The 22,471-nt window shown below is 42.6% G+C and overlaps 1 protein-coding gene across 6 annotated transcripts in view; it reads right to left on the reverse strand.

Annotated features, from left to right (window-relative positions):
• The window catches only part of LOC105677561 (platelet binding protein GspB), a 176,133-nt gene that overhangs the window by 143,649 nt on the left and 10,013 nt on the right, over positions 1-22,471 (reverse strand). For 3 of the 6 annotated variants that reach the window (XR_010888727.1, XM_067350362.1, XM_012376268.2), the window contains exon 4: positions 12,327-12,926. The exons of 1 other annotated variant lie outside the window; for it this stretch is intronic. The gene's annotated coding sequence lies outside the window, so the exon portion shown is untranslated. Of the gene's footprint in view, positions 1-12,326; positions 14,406-14,455; positions 15,011-22,471 lie in introns of those variants that run through there. 2 more of the 6 variants (XM_067350364.1, XM_067350363.1) reach the window with 2 other exon arrangements.

Consider the following 22,471-nt stretch of genomic DNA (forward strand, 5'->3'; position numbering starts at 1 on the left):
CGCGTAACGACCGAGGAAACGTTTTGCCGATTGCCGCGAACGATTCTCGGGTGGTATTATCGCATCCTCCTCGCTAATTCTCGCCCGTAAATCGCCGATCGACTACGCGCGATAATTAACGACGTAACGTCACGTGATATAACGGCGCCGCCGCCGTCGCCGCCGCCGCCGCCGCCGGCATCGCGATGTATTCCCGCGATATATTACGTTGCGAGAATCGCGCGCTTAAAATATTGCACGTGAGTGCGTAAGATATGGACTCTTGGACCCTTGGTATTTCCTTTCCACTCTTTTCTTCGCCGTTCTTCTTTTATCCTGCGCCCCTTCCTCCTTGCATCTGCCGTTTCTCCCTACTCGCTTTATTGCCTCTTTTCCTCCCCACCCCTTGTCCTTCAACACACCGCTTTGCTGCGAGTCAGCGACTAAAATCCTCTCGACTTCGTCGGGATATCTCGACGACCTGTGCACTTTAGTCGAATGATTTCGTTCGAAGAAAACAAACATGCGCCGACAGATCGTTCTAGCGAAGGTTTTTACTGTACGTTTAAAAGCATTTAAATCGGAATATCGTCAATAAACAATACCTAGATTGAAAAAAAAATAAGTATATCACAATCTTATATATCTTTTGTTTCTTCTACTGTGCTCGTATGTAAGTTTTATTGTATCGAAAGCTTATTTTCCGCTCATAAAGATAAAAATTGATGTAAAACAACCATTTTGTAAGTTATTTTAACGAATAAAAAATAATTGCGTAATAATTTATCGCCATCTGGTGTATCGAGACGTATGCATAGAGTTAATATGCGAAACGCAAGTTTTGAGATAACACGACTAAGGAAGTGGGATTGGCGAAATAATCTGCTCGATTACGTGTCAGCTTGCAGACGGAGCTATGCAGAAATCGTGACATTGAAAGTACGGTAGCCGCGTGTGGTAGCGTGCGTGCACATGTGACTATTTATATACGGCCGCAATCGTTAATGACCTGAGTAAATTTCAAACAACCCTCACACAAGTTTTATCTGAAACGAAGGGAAAAACTTCCGACAAATGTTTTGTGGCCCGGTTTGAAAATGTATAAAGACGATCGAGAAAATGTCGATAGAGAATCTACCGTTAATTCTGTTAAACAAAAAGTTGTTTTCTTTTAAATTAATAAAATCTTAAGTGAATTGATAAAATGATACTAATAATCCTACAATTCGAAATAAATAGCGAGTTATAATATTTTGTTGTAACGCTCTTTGATGTACAATTTTTTTCAAAATGTACACGAATTATTTGGGAAAAATATGATTAAAGTAAAAAAATGTCACCAACATTTATAAGCAGACAAAGGTTTTTTTAGCAGGAAATTCACCTAATTCCTGTTAAATGAAATAATACATGATGTTTCAGCCTGGCGGTTTAAACGGTGAAACGGTAGAGGCGAAACAATCCGTGCTTTCCGCAAGGAGGAATCAAGAGGACGGGTATAAAAGAAGCGGATCACGCTTGTGGCACATAAAGGGGAGGACCGGCGAGGAATAAAGAGCACGAAACAGCAGGAGAAAAAGCCACGGTGAGACTCGTGCAGAACAATTTGAGAGAAGGCAAGGGGAGATGGAGTGTTCATGTAGAAAGAGAAAGAGACCGAGAGATAAAGTTGTGCTGTTGTCAAGCAGACTCATTATACGCGGCTATTCAAGAGCAAGAATCCCGGTGAGATGCGCGTGGCGTTCCCGCATTTCTAATTGCACTTAATATATCGCGTTTAGAACTATGTGCATAAAGGCTGCGGATGCGATACATCACGTGTAATAGAGCGATTAACATGATAAAATTCAGCCTAAACAGTTTCCGCGAAATCTGACGGCTTTACAGGGCACAATTACGCAATCTCGAATATATAACGTTGTGTAAACCCGCCAATTTAAAACAATAGAGAAATATAGAATAAAATTGTAAAAACGAATCCTCTGCTTCATATCCCGCTCCATTTCCTGGAATAATAATGTTTCGAGCGAATATTTTTCGCGGAAAGACGTTTCCAAAAAATTAATCGACATAAATCTATTCACTAAAAGAATTAATTAAAATTATTGCGATTTTACCGTATCGTGATATAATTGCTCGCGAAGTTCGAGCGCCGGCTGGCGACAAAAGATATCGCGAATTGAAACGGGAAATCAGAGCGGCGAGCGAGAGAGAGAGAGAGAGAGAGAGAGAGAGAGAGAGAGAGAGAGAGGAAGAGAGAGGAAAAAAAATTAATGCAAATGGATACGCCCCCGAAGTTACGACGCTAATTAAAGCGCGCCGGCTACCATTATATATTACATTACACGAGAAAGCGACCGAATACCAATAACGCGAAAAACGTTGCGCAAAAAAAAAAAAAAAAAAAAAAAACGGGACACAATTATCAGGGTTATAGATAACGAATCTCGATCGACTGTACGTAAATCCTCGTATGTGCGCAATCGGATTAAACTGAATGCTTTTTTAAAACGATTTAGATTACGATTGAAAGTCGTTTGTACAAAAATAAAATGCGCGAAAGCACATTTGTCTTAGCGCGACGCGATGGTCTCTAATGGTAAATAAAAATTCGTCGGACATATGCGAAAATTTTTATTACGTATGAGAATAGTTTTATTTTAAACAACATTGGGAACTTAATACCGTTGCCTTAAATTTAAGCGTGATATGAGATTGTAATTAGCAATAATGATTTAAGATTCGTTTCTCAGACTTCACGTAGAGTAAGAATTTTCAGTCAATTTATTTTTCATAAAAGTATCGAATCTTATATTTTCTATACTATCTAACTTCTTTCAACAAATTAAACCGCATAAATCTAGCGACCGAGAAAGGCGCGTTTATTTATTAACACTTTACAGAAATGTTTCGATGCTGTGCGTTGCTCGCGCGAAATAACATTAAATCAATAGCACGCTACTACTTAAGGCTTCCCCCGGGAAAAGCCATTTGAAAGAAAACGTCAGACATACACGTAGCTCTTAAAGCAATTGCATGTGGAGAGAGAGAGAGAGAGAGAGAGAGAGAGAGAGTAAAAGAGAGAAAGAGAGAGAGAGGAAGCAGATAAACGAGATGCGCCCGGAGAAAGAGGAGCGAAAGGAGGGGAAAGGGAAGCGGAGGCTCAAAGGACGCGATCGTGTGGCAAGGACTGCTCGTTAAACCGGAAAACAAACTGTGGACGAGCGAGGACAACGAGGTTCATACCACGAAATACGACGATGCTCGGTAAGCGAGAACCGCGCGATCCGTGTGTCTGTGCGTCGTCCGACATTTGTGTATACATGCGCGAACGTGTGCGGCGTGCGTGTGTATTTGAGAAGATATTACATACTTCTAGCGCGCATATTTACCCGAAATGTGTCATTTAGCCGCGTCATCGTTAGCGAGATAAAATTATGATACGTCGCGCTGGTTGATTCTACTCGGCAATATATTTAGCTCCGCAATAACACGCTGTAGATATTTCGCCATCGACGCTTAGATTAGAAATAGAACAAATAGCGAAGCGATTACTCCAGGAAATGCTGTTCTATAATTATAGAGATCATTATTTTGCTATATAAATATTCCAAGAATAAACGTGCTGAGTGTTCCATTTTTTCAGTACTATAAATAAACCGTTCTATTTTTCTTAGCTTTCCTGTTTCTCTGCTTCCTATTCGCGATCTTCCGAAACCTATCAATCTTCCCAATACCTGCTATCGTCCTTGTTAATCCCCATATTCTTTACCTTCTTCCCACCATCTGATACCACCGCCTTCGCTCCCAACTTCGACCCCTCAATCCGAGTGATACCCGCGATCGATTCCGCACCGGCGAGTAGAAAAGAAATTTTTTGTCCTGTTCTGACCGGAATTTAGAACAGCCGCATGATGATCTCCAAACGGTTACGATGAAAAAAAAAAAAGTGTCCGGATGCTTTAATCAACGATATTAAAGTTCGCGGAGAAAATGGAACGCAATGAAAAAAAAGAATCGTGTGAAACTACTTGCGGTCGACGTATCACTGTACAAAAGTAGCGTTCTATGCGTGGAATACGTGAGAATCCGTGTTACAAAATTCGTAAAGCGAACACGACGCAGCCATTCGCCCTCGCCGGCGTGGAAGAGAGCGTTCGCGTCACCGTACGACTAGAAATAGCTCGAAGGCAAAGGCGTCGCCATGCGTGACCGAGAATAGTCGCATTCATATTCACGACGGCGTATGGCAATGACTATCGCCCGGGCTATATCGCGCTGTGAAGCGCGATAACCTTTTTGCCGTAATTAATACCCTACTTTTTAGATATCGCGTGCATTATAATTCCAGAGCAAGGCAAATATTTCAAGCGTTATAACACTCGATAATACCCAGTAATTATGCCGAAAGCAAAGCTCCACCATTTAAGTGTAATTTCGGCTAAAATTATTAAAATAATTACACCACTGAGTGAATTACATCATCGGTTGTAATCAGCAATTAAATACGCCATCTCAATATTTCAGAAACCTTCGGCAATTATCTTAAAGCGGAATCCGCTATTTAAGCACTTTCAACGTTACAAGTAATAGTAATTCCAAGGTAACGCTACTAGAATTGCAGAGCAGCGTCTATTCGCCGAGCGTTGTTTGTCGCTTCCCTAAATTTTTTTCCTTCCGGAGAAAGATCCGGCGCGATTCCAAGGCGACTAGTACGGGAATGCGGTGCTACACCCTTGCACAGGCGCAGGATCCCTTTTTCGGAATGCGCAACGGGGAGATTGTCTGGGGTCGTCGGATCCTTTATTACAACAGCAATCCCTACCAACCTACCCGCCCTCGATAATACACTGACCCGTACACAACGTGGGCAACACCCTTGCAGCCGTCCGACACGTGGGATTACGCGCGCCGGAAATATCTAAATACCTCGTCTCCATTTCTAACCACCTGCATCTCGGCTCTCGATAACGATACCGTGAGTTTGATAAGAGCACTCATTTACCGCGCTCGCAAAAACAGTCGCCTCAAGGCGACATTGTCTATTCCGCAATTTCAACGTTTTCTCGGAAAATTGTCGAGTAAAAAGTTAGAAGACGTTCTCAGATTCGCATTTCGAGTAATAATGAAAAAAGATGTTTTCGACGTATTGAGTTGAATAAACATTTACGATTTTACTCTCTACGCTTTCTAATATGGAAAATCTATCAGGAATGTATGTAAAGGATGTCCCGGAGAAACTTGTGTCCTATAGAAAAGTATGATATGAAAGTATAATGTAATATATTTGTATTATGTAAATGTTATATATAATATATAAATGTTTCGCTATATACAGATAACGTATAACGCATAAAAATCACGAAGTATGCTTTTACTGCTCGAGCAAGGTCTCGTACTCCGTGCACTCGCGATAAAACGGAGGGATTCTTCAGCGTCATCCTCCGACGATAGACTACGAATATATCAAGGTGGCTCCTAGCCGGGGAGAGCATTGTTCAACGTCAAGCATCCCGAGGACGGCTCCGGGGGGCGCCGCACACGTTATATTCATATGTATATACGCGACACGCGCGCATACCCGCACACCGATAAATCCCGCGCTTCGACATCTCCATCTCGAATCGCTCGGATACTCGCGTCTTATTTCACCATTATCTCGGCATCATTCAAGACTACCGTACTGATCTGCATTACATTTTCCGCGTTGATACACGAATACGATGCGACGTAAACTGCAACTTATCGCGTGAAATCGGATATGTCTTACACGAATAATTTTCTCTCCCTCTCCATTTAATTATATTTAACGATGAAACAAGTTGAAGATTGCAATAATTAACGGTTGAAGATCGTGAATCACGAAATAAGAACGCGAAATGAAAATTCATGATCTAGGAAGACGTATCGGATTTATATGCTACATTTTATTATTGTGTAACATGCAATTATGTTGTTACGATATGCGTTACGTCAATACCAGTGTCGTTTTAGTGATGTTGTCGCCTAGCATGAGTTTTGCGCACGGGCAAAGCCAAAATATCGCACGTCGTCAATATTTCTGTCGTACGCCGCGTAAATCCGATACTGCAGATTCGCTCAGATACCGGCAAACTACATATCTGTATCGAATTAATTGCGCGCTATTCTCTAAAACATTTTTTCGGTCGCGCTGCGAAAACACTTTAAAGAATGCTGTCGTGACAAAGCCGCGGTATTTTAGGAGCGAATGGAGCGTGCTGGTTCTGCTGCCTGCAAGTTGGATCGGATTTCATACGGTGTAACCACGCAGTAATCCGAACTTCCATTGCTTCGAACAACTGCGAAATTGAACTGCGGTGTATCTGCCTGACAATTTGTAAATTATTGCGCGAGACCGCCAAATAGATGGTTAAAACGTGAAAAAATTAAATTAAATTTTCGGAACAATTTTCAGATTATATAAAAACGTTTTTAACATCTCCGTATGAAGTATATATGAGATAGGATTAAATAATGTGAAATTATCTTTGAAATAATTATCTCGATAGAAAAATCAATTGTAGAATAAAAAATTAATCAACTATAATAAAATAATAAGGAAATATAATTTATACGATCTTGTACATACATATCGAATTAAATTAGTCTTCAAGAATTAATTTCCTACAATAATCTAATTCTGTCTACTTTAAACGCAATTACGTCGCAATACTTCAATAACGCCGGTATTCGCGGAACACGGATATTCGTCGATTATTTTAAATTATCGGGATTGAACTGTACGTTAGAGAGTTACGAACGTCAAGAGATTTGTGCAGAGTATACGAAGCGAATTCTTTTGAACCGGATCCGTTCACCGGGAGGTGAATCTCCTCGCTCTTTCCTCCGAGACCACCACGAAGCAAGTCGGACTTTTCTTGCCCGACTTTCTCACGTAATAACCGGAAACGAGAAACGGAGAAGACGGAACGGATCGTGTTATAAATCCGGCTTTTAACAGAAACATCATTAGTCCTTTTACTGACCACTCAAGTTAATCGTTTTCCTTTTATAACACAGACCATTATAAATTCGATTTTCATGACAGTAACAAAACATCTGTTTCCTATTCAAATATATTTCAGTACTTTAAATCCAAAAACATTACGTCTCGTGCTAATACCGAAAACTACATTAGAAATTTTTAAATTTACATAATAATCTTGAAAAATGCATAAAGCATTGCATAAAGCAAAACATTTTTCAATTTCGAACGACGTCGAGGGAGAGCCGTTTATATTGGCTTCAGGCGGATTAGCTTGGATTCATTTACGCCGAACCGATCAAATAACCTTCGAGAACCCGACAACTATTCAAGGTTACCGTCAAAAGAAGGGGGGAGGAGGGGGAGGAGAGAGAAAGAGAGAGAGAGAAAAAAAAGTAATGTTTCTCCGCCGGCACTTCGAAGCTTTCGTGCAACTTTATTAACCAACGAAATCCCGGCTTATCTTGTAACCAAATTCGCAATTTCGATCCTGAAACTTTAATTAGACGAAATAAAAACCGTGACTCTCTCTTTCTCTCTCTCTCTCTCTTGATTAATAATTATGAAACGCTATCATCAAAACTGCAATAGAATTTAGATTGGCGGAACACAATTTGTGCAATAACCAAATTCATAACATAACATTTTGCGATGATAGAATTAATATTGCCATTCATATCGTGTTAGTGTCATTATAGCGTCATTATAGCGATTATTCCCGTTGATCTTAATAAGTCATGCTGCTTCAAAATGACAGCAATCCAAAAAATAACGATATAAGTATGCTAATGTACATATTTACGTACTATTCATTAGCATGCTCTTTGGAATTCTCGCAATTTTACACTTCCTAATTACCTACGATACTGCAAACTGTCCACAAATTATAGAGACAACTACTAATAATCAGTTCCTTCGTTTACGATCGATCGCGTGTAAACAGACGACGACTTTCCCTTCGTCCAAATTCACGCGCGGTGTATGTGGGTCGCAGCTTATCCGCGCGTATCTCATTAACGCATCTAACGGATCACGCAGCGAGTGCCGTGGAAATTCCGAGTTGGAGAAATTTCGGCCCGATACCGTGACTTCGCCAACTAAGTCCAGGAAATCGTGGTCGGGAACGGACTGACCTATAAAACTTATCGGTAAACTGGTAGGACATACGAGGCTAGCACAATATCGAGTTGCGTCGCTCACAAATATTTGATTTCTCGATACGATATTCTGTAGAGGAAAAATAAATCTCTTAACTAATTGAAAGCGCCTCTTAATTGTATTCCATCTCTTTCTATTTTTCTATTTTCTATTTTCAATAGATGTACATATATTTAAGAAAATATATTTATGAAAGTTCCAATATTAGCTTTCTATGTTTAGCCAGATATTTAGAAAGATTTAGAGATAAAAGAGACCGCGCGCGCAGTGTCTCTCGCCGTTAATAGAACTTCCGTTTCTAATCTCAATGACGACTGCAGAACACGGCCGAAAACTGGATGTCGGCCAGTGGACGAGCCCGCGTCGATGGATCGTGAAAGAATGTGCGTGCAACAGCGAGGAGAAATCGCACACGTGTGCCGCGCAAGCCCGGCCGCTTTCACGCGAAGCGGCACGGAACTTCAAGTGTTGTATTGTGACCACGCGCGGATTCAATGATAATCCATTCCAGAAATAATGGATAGCGATATAACAACAACATGGAGTGGCGTGTCAAAGATAGAAAATGCGAGAATTAAAAAGAGCGTGCTAATGAAAAATAATACGCGAATATATACGCCAGACTCAAGTTTTTTTATTGAAGCTGCTTATTTGGAAACATTTTACACTACTGGGACCGTAAATATAAATTTGTCAAATAGCGATGCTAATGCTCGCGACTTACATTCTTCAACTTCGTATCAGCTGACTCTGGTGGAATTTTGTTGAGTCGTAACAAATGCGTGTGTCTTCTTGTGATAGAAGTACGGTTTTTAAAGAGTATACAGGTAATTCTCGGGATAATAATAATTCTGACAGAGCGAGAAAAAGTTTCGCCGAACAACTCGGTAAAGTTGCGAAGATGTCGACGCGGCAACGATGCAGTCGGCGGGTAATAAAATGGTCTTTTGAAAGGGAGAAATAATTCTGCCGTCGAAAAGTTCGCTATTCGCTTCGTTTAGCAAGCTGCTTTGCATAAATTACTTGATAGTAATCGAATTATTCGGGGTTACGCTACGTAGTCACTGAGTGTACTCAAGTGACGGCAAAATATGTCGTCGGAGTAAGTTTCCTAGTATTAATTCATTATATTCGTTATTATTCCGCTTTTAACGGCAAGAGAGTTTTTCGCTAATTGAATATTCATCTTGTTATTCCATATGCCATGTATGACTTATTTACCGTATTACATGCGCTTATGCGGTATATTCCTCTCATTTGCCATTGTTATTAAAGCGATAACAGTGATTTAATGAGCGTGATTATTCATATACCTCTTTGCGTACCAATTATTTTATATATGTACACACGTTAACGATTTTAACTGCAATTCCCATTTGTCGCAATCAAATAATATATTCCATTTAACAATGCGTGTAAGCAAACAATGTAATATAATAAATATTACTACGAGAAAGAAGTTATACGTTAAATATTTTTTTAAATATTTCTCTCTCTCTCTCAAAAATCTCTTTCTCTTTTAATCAGGCAAAATATAATAAGAATTTCGTAAAGATTTTCTTTCGCGAGAATTACGCGACGTCGGAAAATCAGATCTAGCAAACGATCATACGCAATCACTTTTATCGTATATAGAAATCACAGTTCGAGGACGAACACGTGCGAACGAGGCAAATCGGCGACGACAAGCCAGGCGTGGAAGGCATCGGAATGCAAAATCGCAGCGTTCGACGCGATGCGGATGCTGCCGAGTTTGTTTGCAAACATTGGCAAACCGGAGTCGCGAGAGGAGAATTTACGACGAGATCTTCTCTCGGATATATCTTGAAGACTGGCCGCCGACGACGATGGCAGCCAAGAGAGAACTGTGTGCCGGCACTCGAAGCCAATTCAATTTGCCGACGACTCGGCTCTGCTTAGCGGTAATTATTTCCGGGCTCTCGGTAAACGTGTTTCGCGCTTATCTTCCCCCTCCCCCCCCCTTCACCCCCTGCCCGCCCATCGCCAAAAGGACGGCGGATACGCGCTCACTCGCGATCGATTGCGACGGGCACACATATACGTACACACACGACGACGATGACGTTCGCGATCGCCCGTTCGAGGACGAGATCGATCGGTGTCGCTGGCTGGTGCTGTGCCAGAAATAATATCGTTCGCGGCGAAGAGAACGCGAAGCTATACCGTAACTAAGCGACGTCGCAGTCCCGGCGTTGCTTTGTGAATCGCTTTCTCCTCGAACGCGTCTAAAATATTTCCATCCGCGATATACGCGCTTTCGAAGAATACGATTTCACGGATTACTCCATCTTTTCCCGCGGATGAAATACGCGGCTCTTGACTTCGCCCGAACAGAATTCGCGATTTGCCGGTTTTTATGACGGGTTCGTGAATAATTCAGGAAGCCCGTCGGAAATAGTCACGGACCATATACCAAATCTGCGATTCGTAGAAATCGATAACGTACATTCATGATTCTATTAATTTCTTTAATCAGAAAGACAAACTGATTTCTCTCTCTCTCTCTCTCTCTCTCTCTCTCTCTCTCTCTCTCTCTCTTTATATTTCTTTTACAGTTTCAAAAAATCTTAAAAAATTATATAAAGTTCGATAACGTTTATCCTCAATAAAGTTTTTCCATCGTATTGTTTATGAATGAATTCATGCATTTTAGAAAACAGAAAATTATCGCGCGATAGAAAAAGCGAATAATTTATTATTAAACTAAAAAACGTTATACTTTTACGATTAATCTCTCCGAAAAGTAAAAAGCTACATCACCCTCCTTGATTTATATACCTGTCACAATGATTGCACAGAAGTAAACTGTTTCGCAAAATAAAAAGGCAATAACGTTCGAAAACTAACTACGGATCGTACTTCAGTTAATCACAACAGACGTTTCTTATTTCCCACATTAATATTAAGAAAATCGATTTGTAATTGCAATTTTCGATTAATCAGCTGCGTGCACGCGAAAACCAGACTTTCACGCATATGCATATCGACAAGCTCGCCGAGAAAAATAAAAAAAAAGTTCCACGTGCCGGTCGTTAACTTCTCACCATCGATCGCCCGCGAATAAAACTTAATTCGATAAGCGCAAATATTTTTCATGACGCGGCGCGACCGCCGTCGACTTGACTTTCGTAATTTCGCGCATTACCGTTGTCGACAGTTTTATAACACAAAATCCCAGTCTGGGACTTTTATCGAATAATTTATACAAAGCTTAACGTAATTAACGCAAAAAATTGCCGCAAGTGTTTAGCTTTTTGTCGCCAAATGATTCGATTCATATATGTAGAATGGAAATCAGAGAATCGCAATTATAACGCGAGATCGTTGCGAGAATTTTTCTGGTCTCGTCATAAATGATTTATATATAAGTATGCAATTTTTTCAGGTAAACAAGTTACCGCGATGATAAAACGGGATCGTCACTGACATGCACCCGCGCAATTTTATTGCAAAGTGATTCGCGTTAACAAGACGTAATTCCACGTAAAGCGCCGCTAAAGAGCGCGCGACGCTCCGTTCGTACTCCACGCTCACACTCGGGAATGTTTACACGGTCGTCGACGAGCTTTTATTTTCTTCGAAGTGCGCGTCGCGCCGCGGAGAGAGCACGCGAAGGTTAAAAAAGCCTCGCTGCTCTCTGCTCTTCTCGGAATCGTCTGTAAACAAACAACGCGCCACTCGCTCTCCCGTCGGATGAACGCTGATATTGGGTGCTTAATCTCGCTCGACTTCGAAACTTGGAAACATCTTATCAGCCCAAACCCCAAATTTATCGAGCTTTGCGCGCGATCGAGGACCGGGAAAATGTAATGCCGCTTGCGTGTACGAAATGGATACGAATTCGATAACCGTAACTTTCATTAATTATCGGGCGGACACTTCACTGCAATTTTCGCGAACGTGCGCATAGCTCATTTTCGCGTGTTATTAACGCGGAGGTCTCGCGATTCACTGAAATTACCGGTTTTAATATGCGAGCAGATGCAATTCTACGCGATAAACAAAGTCGCGGAGTGTCGCGACGACTACAAATAACAAGATGGCAGCCGATCGAGAGCGATAAGCGCGACGGCGCGCGACGTACAGCCGCGCGTTTTGGGATCTCGCATCGATCTCGCGATGAAAGAAAGGAGCGAGTGCAATGTAACAAGCGTACACTCACCGGATTGTCGATCTCCCGGCTGCGATCTGCGACGTGGGCTGTCTGGCGACGGAGCGCAGTATATATCCAATATGATAATCCACACAGAGCAAAGAACAAAACTGTCGTGCACTGATATGAAACTCTCACTGCGTAAACTCGTAGGCGGGCGGCGGGAGCGAAATACGTGTAACGCGGTACGTATCGTGCCTTCCCTTTGCCGTGATCACTGATTTCCGACGACGAGGGGCACACTCCGCGCTATTACCGGAGCCGAGATACGGACTGCAGTGAGCAGAGAGACAGAGAGACAGAGAGAGAGAGAGAGGGAGAGAGAGAGAGAGAAAGAGAGAGAGAGCGCGGCGGGCACGAGCGAGACGACGGCACACAGCACTTTCCCGCGACGCGCACCACTAATAATACATCACTACGTCAACGGTAATGCCCGGCACGGCCATCATTGGGCAGTGCCGCGTCGCCGTTGCTTGTCCATGCGTGGCCGCGTATCCAAGAAGCGTGCACTGCCGACGGTGAGGTACGAAGTATGCGACGTACCACCACTTGACGGAGATCCACGGGAACAACGGCAGCCGCGACGGTCACACGGCGAAACTCCTCACTCTGGAAAGCACAGAAACACGTCGCAGATAAATAGATAGTTGGATCTCCTCTGTTTCGCGCTATTACTGCCGATTCCGTGGAAATCGCGGAGAAGGCCGTTCGAAACACAAAGAACGTCCGTAGCGCGCGCGAGCTGGAGCGAGACTGGCGGCGGTGCACGAAAGCAGCCGATCGCCGCCGCGCTGATCCGAAAAGACACGAGAACGCACGAGGGAGACCAGTAATGCTGATGATCGAAGACCTTCCCTTTACCTCCCACCGACACCCCGCCGGCGGAGCGCACAGCGACGCGCGAGGCCCGACGACGGATAGATTACACGCAACGCACGCGCGCGCAAGCGAGAGGACGAGTGCGCTCGTACTGCCGACAAACGCGCTTTCATTACGTAAAACAAGTGCGCGTCGCTCAAACCCCGCGCGCGTTCTCGATTCATTCGTTACCGCGACGCTCGATTTTGCAGCTTGTCGTCGAATCGACAATCGGAATTCGTTTGAATTTTCTTCATTCAGTCATTTTCACGAGTGCTCGCAGTACACTCTGTATCGAATCAATTCAAAACCTACTGCACGCCGAGTGTCTTTTCACGCTAGATTGCGAGCAAATTAATACGTTATTGAAAATATACTACAGAATGCGCAACGCGCATTTTTAATAATTCACCAACTAAAATGCATGGTCTGCTTAGGCTTAATTTAATCCAATTCGCGTTATCGCTTGTTAAATAGCTATGTATATTTTTGTGACCAGCGTGTTCATCAAATTCGAATTGAATCGAACTTTCGTTTCGGAATAACGGAGGTAACCTTGCCGAGAATCAGCGATGATTCAGACGCAATGGAACGCGTTGCTTCGCGTCAGGTAGATGCGGCTGTCTTTAGAGGCACGGATATCCCTTAGCCTTATTACGATTGCTATGCGAATCGCGTCGGTTAACTTGCGTTGACAATCCCGTCAAACGCATAATGCGACGAGGATCAACGAAATCTTAAGTCGTCGATGATTCATCAAGATAGCATCCGTGACGTTTCCTGTCACGTGAAATCTCCCCGGCCGATCGTGTAAATAGAAAACAATAACGCGTGAATGTCGGAAACGGCTGTATTCCTCATTTCGCGCGCTCTCGTCTAAACGAGCCAAGTCACGGTAAGCCGCTAATCTCTCGTTAAGGACGCGCCGAGTCAGCTTTGCCAGGTTTCACGACACTTATCGCACGGAGCGCGTGACGTTCGTCTTCGCGTAAATCGAAGATTTGCTGTCGGCCGAACGCGCGTACACTTGACGCTCGCGCACAATCCGTGAAGCGGAGATACCGCTTTGTTAACGACGACGTGCGTATCTGTGTAATTAATATATCTTGATAATGTATTTATCGACCGGATAAGGAGGCGATTACACGCGACGAATACCGAATCGCTTCTTCTCCCTCTTGCGCCTTCGTGCTCGCGTCCTCGTGTTTCGAACGACGATAACAGCAGCGCGAATAACAGCGTATCACGCACGCATGCGATAGAAAAAGATAGGCACGCACACGTTCGAGGGATTCTTCTGCGATTTCGTTCGCACTTTTCGATCGGCGAAGTACACTTCACGCACATAAAACGAAGTATCAAACGATAAGGGTTGAGGACGCGCCTTGTTCGGGGAAAAGCTTCCCACTGGGCGGAACTCAATGTCGTTTGAGGAGGGAGAGCGGGCAGGTGGCGGACGGATCACCGGGGTGGTAGAGAGTGGAGGGAACGGCGGGGGGGGGAAAAACGGAGACAGAAAGGTAAAGAGAGAGAGAAAGAGAAAGAGAGAGAGTGAAAATGGAGCACAGCGCGGCAGAACCGTGTTTGCGAACCGACTGCGACGGAGATCCGACACGAACTGAGCGCCGCCGAGCTGCTGATTGTGGTCGAAGCTCTCGCCGATAGCGCACTCTTCCCCTCGCAACCCCTTACCATCTCTGCATCTGCACCGCTCCTTCTTCTCTCTGCCCCTCGCAACCCCCTACACAACGACGACGCTCGACCTCCCGCGCTCTTACGTCTATCTCCCGCTCGTGTCGCGAATCTTCCCCCTCTTCCTCCATCCACGTCCCGCGTTCGACCGTCGCGAGAAAGTTTCCGGCGTACCGGTAAGTTATAGTGTTTACTCGTTACCGCCAAATCTGCACGCGGCCTCGCGCGAACGACAAGGGAACGAGAGCGATCGAAGAGCGCGCGACGACTAAATTTCGATCTCCGCGAATCTCGGAGTCTTCCTGCGGATCTCGCGCGATTCCACGAACGAGGAGGGATTATTTTGCGAGTACACCTATATATTTAGTATTTATAAGAAGAGCCACGCATGTGGCCTATAATAAGTCTGACGCACATGTGGTATTTTAGAAAAAAGAAGATCTAAAAATAACAGGTATCTCATACCGTTGTATCTGCGGCGATCTGAGCGATTACGGGGTGCGCGCGCGCATTCCCGATTATTTCATCTGAAATTTGCGAGCCGATTATTTCACGTGTGCATAAGTACCTCGTTGTCTATTCAAATGTCGGGTTGCCGGGGGATCGAATTTACCGACCTAATCTCATTTCTCGATCAGTCGAAATGGACGATCACTGTCGGCGCTACCGTGTCCGATCTTTAATACAGGACGGCAACGTCATTATCAAAAATGCTCGACATTCAATAAACGTGCGCAATCTCGCAATTTCGTGGACCGTCGAGCGAATCGCGCAGCTCATCGCCACATCGAAATAGTCAGCAATCTTACACAGAGAGCGAACCTTCGCTCGCTCCATTTTTTCCCCGGCGAATGTAATGCAATGTTAACCGAGTCAACATCCACCGAGCGTAGTAGCAGAAACTTTACTCACGGCGTTTTGTAATTTTAAAACGACCGTCGCGGAAGTGAGCAATTTCGAGATTTTCACAGCGCTGTTTCCGAGACGATGTACGACGGAGACGGCGATGTATAAAAGAAAGTGGAATAAAATATCAGTAACGTCGCGCCGCTCCGGCTCGCGGCGCCGTATCTCTCGTTCACGTAAGATGCGACAATAGTGTCTGCTCGGATATTCTCACACGGGCAACGGTAAACTCATTTCTGCGCTCCGAAATTGATTTTCCGCGAAGATGACAAACGCCCGTTGACTGACAATCGCAATATCCTTTGTGCAGTAAAATGATCTCCGAAATCAATTTCGTGCAAGTGGAGCGGTACATGCATTTCAGAGTATCTAATGTCAGCCAGCCATCGGTCCAGTATTTTCTAAGAGTGTTGAAAAATTGAGACATAAGAGTGATACAGTTGCTGTTTCACGTAATAAAAGCGTCACGCCTGAATTGTAACGTTCGCTCGAAAGGAAAATGTCTCCGAAAATCAAAATAGACGATTCCTTATTTTACATTTATGTATTATCAGAAAAATTTCTACGTATTTGTTGTCAAAAGTTTCTTCACAAAGTGAACTGTATTAAATAAAGCCCTAGTTGAAAGACGGAAGATTCGATATAACAATATGTCTTCAAGCTAGAAAGAAAATAAATCCATTTTCTGAAATCATTCGCGACGTATAATAATTCAAGTCGCGATGACGGTATTTCAAGTTCACGGCGCCGTATTTCGCAAATTTCTTGTCACATCAAGATGAAGATGTTAACGTAGCGAAAAGATATTTAATTTCGTTACAAGGTGATAACGGTTAAAGATAAATATCGTAAATTAATGATCATTTACATTCCGACATGTACAGCGGTCGTTAAGCGCGACGCGTAAGGTCGTGGTCGTGCGCGATTATTACAACATACGACGTCGAGTTAATATGAGTAGACGTTATAGGATGGAATGAGAAGCGGACGGAGACAGGTAAACCGAGATAAGGATAGAGAAACAGAAAGAGAGAGAGAGAGAGAGGAGACAAGCGATGTTGTACAAGTAGAGAGGGAGTACAGAATGTAGGTCATGACCCAAATCGCACTCCGTGGCCTCTATTCGAATCTTTCGCAATCTGTGAAAGTGTTCAGCGAGTTTCGAAGAGCACTTTCAGTTAAAACAACTGTGGTAACAAATGAACAAACTGTCTTACGCCATTAACCCGTATTTTCGTTAAAATTCGAAAGCGACAAAAACATCGTTCACAAAATGCAAATTGTCCGAATGCGTCTAAACGCAACAAAGCGGGAACCTCAAATGTAGCTCGAAAAACAATTTTAAAAAAACGTCTCTCGTTCTCTTCATATAAATTGCGAAACATGAATATTGTAATTATCCGTCTAACAGCTTTAAACGTGCAAACTACGCCGTAAACGATGAATATTATCAATCAATAACGCATACGCAGACTGTAAATCGCGATCGTTTAAAACACCGCCCGCGGAGAAAAACCGACCTGCGACGCCGGACGCGGTTAATTTAGACCGAGAGCACGTGCGCGCGGCGAGTTTCCCAGCTTGAAAACGCCGCGAGTAGTTCTCGGCGACGGTAGCCTTGGCGGCGACGCGGGAGCACCTGATTCGCGACTAGCGCGACGCAGAAAGAGAGAGAGGGAGAGAGAGATCGTCCTTTCATCCCTGCGTGAGCCGTCGTCCCGCATAAGGATCCCGTCTCGCTCATTCTGCTACGTATCCGCAGACGCTTTCCCCTTTTCTCCTCCTATGCAATCTTCCCCGTGTATCCCTACCGTCCTCCGTCGCGGCGATCCCACTCTCGACTCCGTTCTCCGCCTTTCCTTCCCTTCCACGGGTCCTGTAACGGCGCGACGACACGTTTACGTGCACGCAGCGATCCACGCGTGTACCGTGGCCGTGCATCGTTGCGACGGGCGGGCATTGCAGCGTTGCCTGAGTGCGGTGAGAGAAAGAGAGGCGAGAGGGAGGGAGAAAGAGAGACGGGATCACGAGACGCGTTGTTGCCAAGCTACGCTACGCGATCAGCATCCGCTTTCCCGCAGAAGTACGCGATCTCGCGCCTTCCTTCGTCGTTCTCCCGTCTGCGCGCTGCAATTCGCGAAACCGCGGGTCTTTCTCACTTGTATCTTTCCTTCCCTTTGACGAAAAATATACCCTGCTTTGCTTCTCACGTTGGAAAATCGGATAGTGCGATTGATGTCCCGCGCGAAATGGGTACCAGCAGAAGTAAGCGATATACATATTTATTCTTGAAACTTCAACTCTGTTAATTATTTATGATTTTTTTTCTGATTCTCGATCGAATTATTCAATTAATCACTTTTCTTACTGTTTTAACTCTGCAAACACGCCTGTTGTATATCGGATCAACCTGATATCACAAAAGAATTTCACAATAAAGTTTGCGTCTTTCAAAGTAACGGTGCCGAGCATTTCGAATGATGTGTTGCAGTACCAACGCAATCCGTTGACGTAAAACGCCATAGCCTCGGGTCGCTCACGGAACAATGTTAAGCGTAACGTAAAAGCGCAACGTGCGCGCATTCACGTAAAACAGGAACAAAAGGTAGCATGCGGCACGTCAGCATTGCGTTAGATAACGCAGCCTTGCGACGTCATCGCGCGCGTGGGAATGGTGGCTGAATGCCAAATCGAGTGTATCGCCGACGGCCACGGTTGCGCCAGTTGGTCATGCTAAATATACGGTGGAAAGAGAATGGCGGGGTGAGGCGGCGGGATGTATAATAACTTCCTATAACGGCGCGTCGCGCTTTGTTTCTTCCATTAAGCCGTTCTCTCCCTTCGCCCATCGGCGCGCAAAGCTTAACGTGTGCACTCTATAATAGTGCACCCGGCACATCGGCTCTGAATCACGATGTTTATCGTTCTCGCAATAAAGCCCGCATCAAACGCAGATACCTTCTCCCGCGCCCGACAACCGGTGAATCGTATGTGCTGTAAGATAATGAATTTTCCCGATATTGAACGCACGCTTTACGATCACTGCCTTCTGTGTTCAAAGTTATATCGTCTGTAATTAATTTCGATCGACTCTTGAATCGAATCGAGTGGAAGTCGCAAATTGCAATTTTTTGCTTCAAACGTGTTACGCGGGAAAGAAAAATCTGTGCGAATTTCTAATATCGAGCGATTAATTGAAAAGTCATTAAGCTCGGAAATCGAAGATAGATGCGCAACAAGTAGTCCATACGTCAAACTAAAAAAAATGCCACTCAACGATGAATTTTTTATTAACGAACGAACGAAATGAAAATTTGTGCATGCTAATTGACGTGTGGGATTATCGCGCTGCATTTACGATCGACATTTCGAGTTATCTCGCTTTAATTTCTATTCTTTCTTTCTCGTAACTATCAAAACAACTCCTTTATAAATAAACAATATTACATCCATTAATAATACTATTATATAAATAAATCGAATGATGAATGGTTATTACAAATTTAACGATCTACAGTGACTCACGTGTTTGTTCATATAATTAAGAATGCATTATCTTTCTCTTTCGAAAAAAAGGAAAAGAAAGGCAAGACAAACATTTTAATGACTGAAATATGTGAACGAAGAAATATATTACTGTATAATTTATTTTTTATTACTTATAATAACAATTGTTACACCAAACGTCGAGTAATCTTACTTCATCATTATATCGGAGAAACAGCCTAGCAATCAGTCCGCGGTAATTATGTAAGTTCATGCTTAAGCTATTCTCATAACGAGATCCACGACACCGCACGTGACCACCGCAAATGAACCCTACTTGTGCAGCACCCGGCGAGGATAGGTCAGTAACATGTCGGCAAAGTATTCGTGCCCCATCAACCAGGCATCACGATTGGAGCCCCGTGCGCACCTGGCACGTGTACAGTGTGTTCTCAAATTTGCGCTCAGCGAAATTCTACGATTGTTGTACGATTATTTATTATTAAAAAAATTAAGACTAGTCTTTTTTTACGATTTTACGACCTTCAATATTGGATGTCTAAAGTATTCTGTTTTAAATGAAAATCGGCACTCGATGAAATTCTTTGATTAATCTTGTCCAATTACTCTAAAATTAAAAGTCACGCTACTTTATAATTTCTCAATCTTCAACTACTATCTATTTTCATTATTGTAGCTTGAATTAAAATTCCATTTATGAAAAAAGAATGAGATTTTGTTGCATAGAATGTTTTTATATCAACACTCGGTGATTTATTGTTTGCAGAAATTCCGTCGTTTTTACACATCTATAATTAAAAAGTTATAAAAAGTTGTTAGACGAACAGAAATCGTTTTCGAATTAATTAATTGAAAATTTTGACTATACGAGAGACATAATCGCAAAGTTGGTCAATCACCTTGTGTATTCAATCGACCGCATCGTTCCCGTAAGCGAGATCGTTCGTCCGACGTACTGACGCGCGGATATCTCGAATTTCCCTGCGCGCGACTCGACTCCAGCGGTTTCATCCCACCGAATTCGCCTACCTGCTATTCCCGGTTGCCCGAAATTCGTCGGTCTACCGAGACGTTACAAAATTCCATCGAGGTTCTTGAACTCGAGTCCGAGGCATGAAGACGAAGGCGTGGGACGGATTGTATTTCACACTTTATTCACAGCTTTTATATGCGCAACATTGTTCACGCGTTTTGAAAAATCTAAAATATCTCAACTTAACAAACGGCTGAAGATAAATCCACTATACCGAGACCAAAGATTCTAAAGCTGATAAAGCAAACTAGCAGGCTAACGTCTAGCATTTACGACTGCATTTTCAAAAAAATGTCGATAACCAACGAATAATACGAATTTTCTTTTAGTCGATAAAACTTGGAGAAAGACTTTCCAGATAATCCTTTTGCTACGCCACGATAGCATATAATTAAACGTTGTTTCCATTAGACTTCTTTTCGGGTTCACTGCTTATCTGGGTTATTTAACGTAGGTTTGTATAGCGTAGGTTCAGCTATGTAATCAAGATACAGTTAAGATAAAATTCTACGGTTTATCTCATAAATAGTTGAGATTTGCTTCTACAAATGAGGATTTAACTAAGCTGAAATGGTGAAACTAATGATGTGTCACGGTAAATATATAAGTAAAATGAAATGAAAGGTCATTACCGATTACCAATGACCTTTGAAATATTGTGCAGTGAATTTCTGAGTCACTCCGTTTCAAACTTATACTTTAAACATGGGGTTGACATAGCTTTTAGTTGCTGCGATATATTTCCCCCTAGACGGCCCCCAACTGGTTTAAAATGCAGATGATCCAAGACTCCATTTTCTCTAATGTATGTATATTGAAATCAAGATTGTCGGTGAATAAACTTTTGTAAAAAAATTACCCATGTCGCGTGCGTTTATTGTAAAGATATGAACTTGGCGCGAGATATCGTGTCTCTTGATAAAAGATAATCCTTATATATATAGAATAATAAAGATATTGATTACCTACTCCTACATTTTCGTTTTGTAATGTATTCAAGATAAGGCTTTAATATTAAGGAATTTAATTTTAAATTCTAATTAAAGCTAATAATGTAAAGTAGCCGTTGTATACCTTACGAAATATTGTCTGACGCCGAATCGTATGACGCATATTTGCGCACATAGCATTATTCAACACATTTTAGGAAGGTTATAACAGTTATAAATTCGTACTGCCTTTCGCGTGTGGATTCTGAAAATCACTTTAAAAATTGCATATGTATTATCTAGTTTCTTTTGAAAATTTAATTTTCCCTTAAACATTTTTAAAAATATAAAGAAATGTTATTTACATCAAAAATTATTTTTGTATGTTACTCTAAATTCGCATGCTTTATTTGTTTCTCACATTTTTTAATTTTTGTAAGACATATAAATTTATTTATTTTTATCATCTTTAAAAAGAGAATGTTAAATCTGATCGAATGCAGTTGAATACAAAGAAACCACAGATTTTTTTTGTTATCGATGTGTAATTCGCGTAAAATTGGAGTCGTCACCTGGTCGACTGAAAACAATTGTGTACGCGAAACGTATCATTTTTATGGCAAGCAACACGCGAATACGCGATGTGTATACGTCGTGATTATGCGCGTGATCGAGACCATTAACGCGTCTGTCTGATGGGCGCGAAATGTTAATCGATATCTCTCGAAATGGGACGCACCACATCGCAATTACAATTCCGTAATGGCAGTTTAATCTATAATCGTTTAATCTATAATATATTCTCTATTTCATTAATGACTCGATACAGATCCTAATTGAATGGCAATAATTACGTCGGTATCATTTCGATTTCTCAGTCGAGAAAATTGAGCGTAATATGAGAAGATATTTGCGTTTTAATATATATACGTAAAACAAACTGACAGCTCCGAATTAATTTTAGCAATAAGTTCAAAACTGACAGTTTAACAGTTTACGGAAGATGTATTCTAAAAAAATTTGTTCGGAATAGTATTATTGAAAAACGAAACAAAAAGAAAGATTTTTAATCGCGTGGTAAATTCGTAATGCGTCAGTAATGGGTCAACGCGACTCTACGGTTCGCCGAAATAATACAGGCGCGAATATCGATCGACCTGGTCGTCGATGTACGAGCAGTTCAGTGGGTCTCGATATACTAAAACGCAAGGAGGCAAATGTGAACGAGT

This window comes from Linepithema humile, chromosome 2 (genome assembly GCF_040581485.1).
Source record: "Linepithema humile isolate Giens D197 chromosome 2, Lhum_UNIL_v1.0, whole genome shotgun sequence".
NCBI classification, from domain to species: domain Eukaryota; kingdom Metazoa; phylum Arthropoda; class Insecta; order Hymenoptera; family Formicidae; genus Linepithema; species Linepithema humile.